Here is an 8,104-nt window from a genome sequence, read left to right as displayed (position 1 = left end):
CAGGCGGGGAGGAGGGCGGAGCCGCTGTCCTCCTGTCAGTTTCATGACAGCAGCGGCTCCTCCGCCGTCCATTTTTTTTCGGATCCCCGCTGCCTCAGCCCATACAAGCGGGGGAGAGCAGCAGGGATCCGGGCCCCCCCAGTGCCGCGGGCCCTATAGCGACCGCATCGATCGCTATGGTGGTAGTTCCACCAGTGCTTCCATGTCTGACAATAAACGTTGCAAGAAGTATCATTACTAGCATCTTAGGAAACACACATTCATAGATGCCCCTAATGCAAATAGAAAACTAAGGCTTTAACAGCTAGCAATGATGATCACCAAAATCTACGCTATCTTGATCCTGCAAAACAAACTAGTATGAAAATGTAGGGGATAGAAAGTATAGATCCTGGGAAAAACCGATCCACAGAGTCACTGAAGCATCTGCTGCTTTCACTAGAGGATGCTGGTACCTAAAGAGAAACATATCCAATTTGTTGTTTAACCTCCCTGGCGGTATGATTATGGAGGATTTTAGCATGCCAAATCGGTACATTGTTTTTCATGGCAATTTGTTGTTTTATATTGTAGGCCTGTAATTTTTAGTAAATCTTAGGAATAACTCACCTAAATCTGTCCAAACAAGAGTCCAGTAGACATCCCGGGTATGATAAAGTTTGAAACACGAAATCATAAATTATAATATAATAAATAATTATAAGGGAGGTTAATGAAGGTGCCAGAAGGATCACATTCAGCGTCCCCCACATGCTACACAGGACCTGGAACATCTCCTGGCATAGGGACAATTCCCCTAGGTCCAAAAGCTTGCACCTAAGAAAGTCTGCCTGCCAACTGATGGAAAAAAGTAGGAACTTGAAAATCTGCTCAGGGCAGGATCTGAACCCAGATTGGATGAACCTCCAACAGTATGGTCAAAAGCTGCAGAGACAGCCAAATCACCAGAAGACCAAGAGTGTTGATCAAGAGGTGAGACTCTGATGAGCACCGCAGCCCAACAGGCTGGCAATCTTCGTAGGGTTCTTTAAGAATATGGTAATGAAGGAACATGATTGGCTTGTTCTATGACGACAGTACATGGCAAAGTAAAGGTCTGGGCAGATGGACCTATGTCACAGGAGGCTACCATCATGCTAAGGATACTAAAGAAAAAGCAGAGAATGATGCGCCTCCTGGACTAGAAAGATCAAATCCGAGATCAGAACATAGGGGTCTATTCACGAAGCTGCCGAAGGATCTGGCCGTAGCTTCGGCCGATCCTTCGGCTAGCTTCGGCCCCAGGACCCCTTCGGTTCACTAGAACCGAAGGGGTGCTGTACGGGCTATTCACAATAGCCCGTACAGCTCCCGATCATGGCCGAGCGGCTCAGCCGAGCCGATCGCATATGCATCGGCTCGGCTGAGCCGTGCTGAAAGCCTTTTTTTTTTTTTTTTTTTACAGCAGCAGAGCCGCCGGACAATAGGAAACTATTGGGTGGAGCTAGCTGTCACTGCTAGCTCCGCACAATCGTTTGCTATTTACTTTAACTTTTTTCACAGTTTTTCTGTTCTGCTCGGTACCTCTGAGGGACCGAGCAGAACAGCCGAGCCGAATGCCGCTCGGCGGCATTCGGCTATTCACTCACTGCTGTTCGGGATCTTTAAGAATAGCCCAAACAGCAGTGAGTAGCCTGCCGGAGGTTCATCTCAACAGATCCAGATGTTGGATCGGCTGAGTCGAACTCCTTCTGCACTTCGGGTCGGCCGAACCTGCTGAGTATGTTCGGCCGACCCAAAGCCACACGAAGCAAGCCGAAGTACGGCTGATTTCAGCCGATGTATGGCTGAAATTAGCCGTACCATCCTGAAGTGAATAGCCGAACAGTGTTCGGCTCACTTCACTTCAGATCGGTCATTCACTCGGCTGCCCTCGGCAGCTTCGTGAATAGACCCCATAGTTACTCCAAATGATGTCATTTTTACGGATGAATTCTGAAAAGTTTAGAATCCACCCAAACTTCTGAACAGTCAAGATTACATTGTCCAACAGAAGATCATGCCTATGGTTCGCTCAGCAGGAGGTCGTCTAAGTATCCCACAATGAGGGTTCAATGAAAGCACAGAAGGGTTAAATGAATGACTAACACTTTGGTGAATACTTGAGTTGCAGACAAGAGACTGAAAGTCAGGACCATGAACCAGTCATGTAGGGTCCCCAAAGCAAAATGTAGAAAATGTAGGTGCACTGGAAAGATGGGGATATGCAGGTATGTGTTCCTGATGTCCAAAGAAGTCAGAACATCTCCCTGGAGAAGGGAGGCAATGACAGATATGATGGATTCCATGCAGACTTTCTAGATTCAAATTAAGACATTCAGAACTAGAGATCCAAGATGGGGATGTCCCCTTTGCGTATGGGAACAATTAACAATTTAGAGGGGAAAAAATTGAAATTGTCACATCACAGGAATGGGGACAATGACACCTCGATCCAGAAGGCTTAATGGAAAAGAAAACGTCAACCTGTGGGATGAGACAGGAGGTTTGGAAGTGGGAAAAAGAGGCGGGAGCAAGGCTCCAGATTGCAGCCCTGGGATGCCACTTCCTTCCCTTAAGTATCTGACATGCAAGTTGTCCAGGTGACCCCACACAGGAGATTGGAGGCTCAACCGCATGCCGAGGAATACTTTTCTGTGGATTTGGTAGACTTTGAGTGCAAGAGACTGGAAATTTGGTTGAAGGGTCCCAACAAGTACATGGAGAAACAAAAGCAATGTTTCTTAACAGTCAGAGAAAGAGAAGACATATGAGTCTTTTACTAGGATTCCTCCACTGAAGGAAATAGGTGCTCTTTGCCATCAGTAACATAAATACATTGAAGAGAAAACTAAAGAGAGAAGCCCATTGGTTGCATTAAGCAACTGCTCCAGATTCTGTCTGCTCCAGTTTTTATGAATTCCCCAAAGTAGGAAAGGAAAAAAATCACTTTCACACAATGCCCTGCTAATGACAGTCTGTTCTGACAATTCTGCCTCAGACAGATTCAGACACAATATAGGGAAGAATCCCCAACACACTGTTAGCCTGCCACATCCACACATGAAGGCGAATCTTCAGGTCAGGTGAAAATTGCCTCAGCTCTGAACCGACAAGTTCATAAGGAACCCCCAGACCTACTAGCCTGATCTGAATAGTGCGGTTAATATGAGTGATATGATGTGAGGTGGCTTGTTTTTTTCCTTCATATGACCCCAGATGATTCAGCAGCGTTAAATTGGCTGGCAGCAGGACACTTTTAATCAGGGAGAATTGGCTGAAAAAGAGAGAAAAAAAGAGTACAGGCAAATGTTTTACTAATTCAGAAATCACAGATAGCATAGCAGTGAAAAAGTGGCCAGCATCAGGGCAATTTTGATTAGGAATAATAGGTCAAAATGCCCTATAGACATAGTACATGCACATGTTTTTACTACAAGAATTTAGAGACTGCAGATTATAAAGTAGTGTAAAGGTGCCCATACACCTTACGACCATTGCAAGACTTTTGTCTTGCGATGGTCGTATGCCTCTTGAAAGCCCTACGATCTGCCCACCTTGGACGGGCAGATCGTACTTGCGATCATCGAAAGCCCGCCCCACTGAGAGCTACAGTATAAATGTGTGATCTTAGCAGCTATTAGCTCCAGTTTTGTGGATATTGCAGACTATTATTAACAGTCAGCAATGCCTAAAGTATGTATATCTTCTGCAAACTAGTGCAGCTTTTTCTGAAAAAAAAAGTGTGCATAGTAGGTTTCTATTTTGTTGGTAGGTATAGTTACTTTTAAACTATTTGGTGTGTGAAAACTGTATGTTTCATGTATTACATGTAAAACAGTTGGTTTATTTCAAAGGGTACAAAAATAGCGCATGTAAACAGTTAGCACCTCTATTTTTATATGCTGTTTTCTCGGCAATAGTGCCCCTAGATGGTGCTAATGAGTGTAGGCATTTTTGGTGCCTACCAATAAATAAAATAAACCAACTGTTTTACATGTAATAAATGAAACATACAGTTTTCACACACCAAACAGTCAGTGTAGGCATTTTTTACACTCATCAGCGCCATTTAGGGGCACTAATGCAATGTGGACGGCATCTGCCCAGCTATACAGTATGTGTTGCTCGGGTCAGATCTATCACCTATCTGCAGGCTCTTGTGTATCCCCATATTCGGGTCCCCGGCTCCCCCTCCTCCCTATATACCAGTGTGAGTCACATGTTGCAGGCCACACCAGCATTCTAAAACATAAATGGCAGCCAATGATTCACATGTAATATGCTAACTGATTGAGAATCTGCTTAAGTTGGAACATACATACTTCCAGATCCAAGTCCAAGGGCACGCAAGATGGAATCCTAAAGGGTTTATTCATAACCAATTCACAGAGCCATTCATCACTGACAGTGATCTGTGCAGCAGCGCGTTCTTCTCACAGCCGCTGCGAAGTTAATGAGAGCCAGCAGCGGCTGTGGAGCAGGCTGGACCCGGCAGTGGAGAAAGAGGCGGGGCCCGTGGTTGGCAGCAGAGGAGGAGGCGGGGCCCGGTGACGGAGAAAGAGGCAGGCCCGGCGATGGAGGAGGAGGCGGGGCCCATCAGCGATCGTGCAGGAAGAGGAGGCGGACAGGTAAGGAGTGTGACCAGCCCACATGAGGGTGACCCTGCAGAGCCCACCATAGAGTGTCTATGGTGGGCTCTGCAGGGTCACTCTCAGGTGGGCTGTTTGGTTTATCAGGTGGGCTCTGCAAGGGGCATAACTAGAAGTCACAGGGCCCCATACAAAATTTTGCTATGGGGCCCTGTGATTTCTAGTTACGCCCCTGCCTGAAGCTATGGGGTTAATTTACTAAATGCAAATAGGCTGTTCACTTTGCAAGGGAATTTGCACTTTGCAGGGGAAGTTTCCCTTAGCGTAGTGAAACATCACTTTGTAAAGAACACCCAATAATGTGCAAGGGGGAAAAAAAACTGCATTTTTCTTAAACATGATTGGATGATGGAAGTCAGCAGAGCTTCCCTTTATTCACTAAACTAAGGGAAATTTCCCCTGCAAATTGCAAATTCCCTTGCAATGTGAACAGCCTATTTCCTTCAGTAAATCAACCCCTATGTATCTGGGGAATACAAGAAACCTTAGTACAAATAGAACATATTTGGAGCTCTATTGGCAGCTAAGCTTATAGCCAAACACTGGATCTCTGCACTGCCCCAACTACAGAGTCCTGAATCACTAAAATAATCAATCTGTAATCTTTAAGAAATGTATATACAATTACAGTGGATGCCCTAAAAATTCTACAAGAAATGGTAAATATGGCCACAACCCATCCTCATCATCATCATATTGTCATCATCCATCATCCATAATCCATCATCATGATGAGAGAGTGTTAATGAGAATGTCAAAGAACCCACTGTGACCTGGGTTCCTGGAGGGGCCTTGGGGCCAGCCTCCTTCCCAGCGACTATGGAGACCCCTTTTGGACCTCTTGGGGTTACAAGAAACATTTTCACAAAGAGAGTTATATCACTTTGGCTGGGTACTTTGCTGGTCAGAGATTATTTTTACCCTGGAGAACTCTTTTTTTGTGTGTGTGTTTTGCCTGTGTCCTATGTTGTCTGGAGAGAGCTTGTCACTATTTGACTTCTTTGCCCATTCGGACTTCCGACCTGTCTAGATATACCATCTCCTCCTAACTGGATCCCCAGCTGACTCTTATGGAACTGCACGGTGGCGGGGACCAGCAGGGATCACCCCAAAAGCACTATCATAATGTTCTATGCAGGACTGGATTAACATATCTGGCCCGATGGCAACCGCAACCAGGCAGCTGCTGCCCTCTCTTCAGCCGCCAGTCTTCCTGACCACCTGGAGCCTTGCACTGACCGCCTGGAGCCTGCACTGACTGCCTGGAGCCAGCACTGACTGCCTAGAGCCCACACTGACCACGTGGAGCACGCAATGACCACCATCTGGAGCCCACACTGACCCCGCCACCACAAGCACTTCATCTCTCCCCTCTCGGCCGCTGCAGCAGCAGAGCCTGGAGAGATTAAATGCTAACGGTGGTGGTGGGGGGCGTTTGCAAAGGTATCAGAGAGGCTTGGGGGGCAATTGCCACCATGCCCCTTGGCCCAGTCCGCCCCTGGGTCAGACTATTCCAGCACATTATTAATCTTAGTGCCCCACTCAATATGACTGCAAACAATGGGCATACTGAGTGGGGCAACTCAGATTAACCACTTGAAGACTGCGGTGTTTAGACCCCCTTCCTGGCCAGGCCATTTTTCAGTATTCAGCGCTGCGGTACTTTGATTGACGTTTATTCCGTCATGCAACGCTGTACTGAAATACATTTTATACAATTTTTTGGGGACAGATAGAGCTTTCTTTTGGTGGTATTTAATCACCACTGCGGATTTTATTTTTTACTATATTAAGGAAAAATTACTGAAATTTTTTTTAACGTTATGTTAGGAAACAATTATTATTACACAATTATTTTGGTAAAATATAAAAGACGGGGTCACGTCAGGTAAATAGACACCAAACATGTCAAGCTTAAAAATTGCGTGCACCCGTGAAATCACAAAAAAACTACCATACCCAAAATTGACCATAGGCGATGTTTTAAAAGCTTTTACAGCTCATCAGTTTAGTGTTATCAGTGATTGATGGCCCTAGAATTATCGCTCTCACGTCGACGTTCACAGCGATATGTAACATGTGCGGCGTAATGGGCTCAATCGTCGTTTTTGTACATGCGCATCTGCCACATGTTTGCAGGTATGTATGGGTGGGGACTTTACAATTTTTTTTATTTTTTAAATATTTTTTATGTGTAACTTTAATTTTTTTTTGGGGGGGGGGGAAACTTAAATTTGTTTCCTATTTTTTTTCTTTCACTTAACTTTATTGCTATCAGATAGGGGGCTAAGAAACCCCCTTATGTGATAGCAAAATATGTGACAGGTCCTCTTTATGAACCAGATGTCTTGCTGCACTCCTTACCGGAAAGAACCCAAACGGGTGTCATTCTGAGCCTGATGAAGGGGACCCCTTGAGGCCCCGAAAGCGCTTGCATTGGATGGCAATGTGCCATTAAAATGGATCATTGATTTACTATTATGGTGTGCTGGTGACATTATTTTCTTCTTCTGAGCTCCTCTTTATGGAGACATCAGGGGTCTCCAAGACCCCTGTCACCTAGGACCCCCCTGAAGAAGCTGATGAAGCAGAAATCTGCTTCATCAGCTTCTCTCCAGCATCTGAAGCTGGGGAGTGACATGAGAATGCAGAAGTGATGTAATATACATCACTTCCGCATTCTTGACACCAGAGAGGGGACCGGAGGGAGATCGGGAACCGACCTCCCTCTGATCACTTGTCAGAGAGGCACTATGCTGGTCCCGTGCTCGCACCAGGCACAGCGGAGCCCGGGACCAGCGTGACAACGGGAGGGGGTTACGTGGAGGGAGGGGGCCTCCAGCTTATACAAGCGTTCTGCCAGCTCTATAGCCGGCGGATGGCTTGTATGTTAACAGGCATCGCTGCCGGTTTTTAAATGTTATGTCTTCCCCGCTCGCCGCACAGCGCGCCCGAGTGGGCGGGGCTAACAGGCCGTATATACACGGCTTGTTACATCCAGGAAGCTCCCGGCCGGCCGTTTTTTACAACGGCCGGCCGGGAAGCAGTTAATAACGTCCGAAAGATGTGGACTGGGAGGGGGGCCTCTTTAAGACTGCTCTGACTTTAAGACTGCAGCGGCGGGGAAAAGAGAACAAGAAGCTCGACTGCCAAAGAGGAAGACTGCCAAACTGCAGTTGGCCTGCTTTTGATGTGCGGGAGATAGAGCACCTGGAGCTGGCTGGGCGTGTAGGAAACCTCGCTGCTCCCCCCACCATCCCCAGTTGAAGAAGAGGTCAAAGCAACTGTAAGTCCCTGTACTTTCTTTGTGGCCTCTGCACTGCGTAACATACTGACCGCTGACCCCTGCACAGTGTACTGTGTGTCACACCCTGACCTTTGTACTGTGTGTCACACCCTGACCTCTGGACTGTGCGTCACACCCTGACCTCTGG

The sequence above is a fragment of the Nanorana parkeri genome, unplaced genomic scaffold (assembly GCF_000935625.1).
Source record: "Nanorana parkeri isolate BGI_ZX_2015 unplaced genomic scaffold, ASM93562v1 scaffold183, whole genome shotgun sequence".
Lineage (NCBI taxonomy): Eukaryota > Metazoa > Chordata > Amphibia > Anura > Dicroglossidae > Nanorana > Nanorana parkeri.
Note: the sequence above shows the minus strand (reverse complement) of the source record.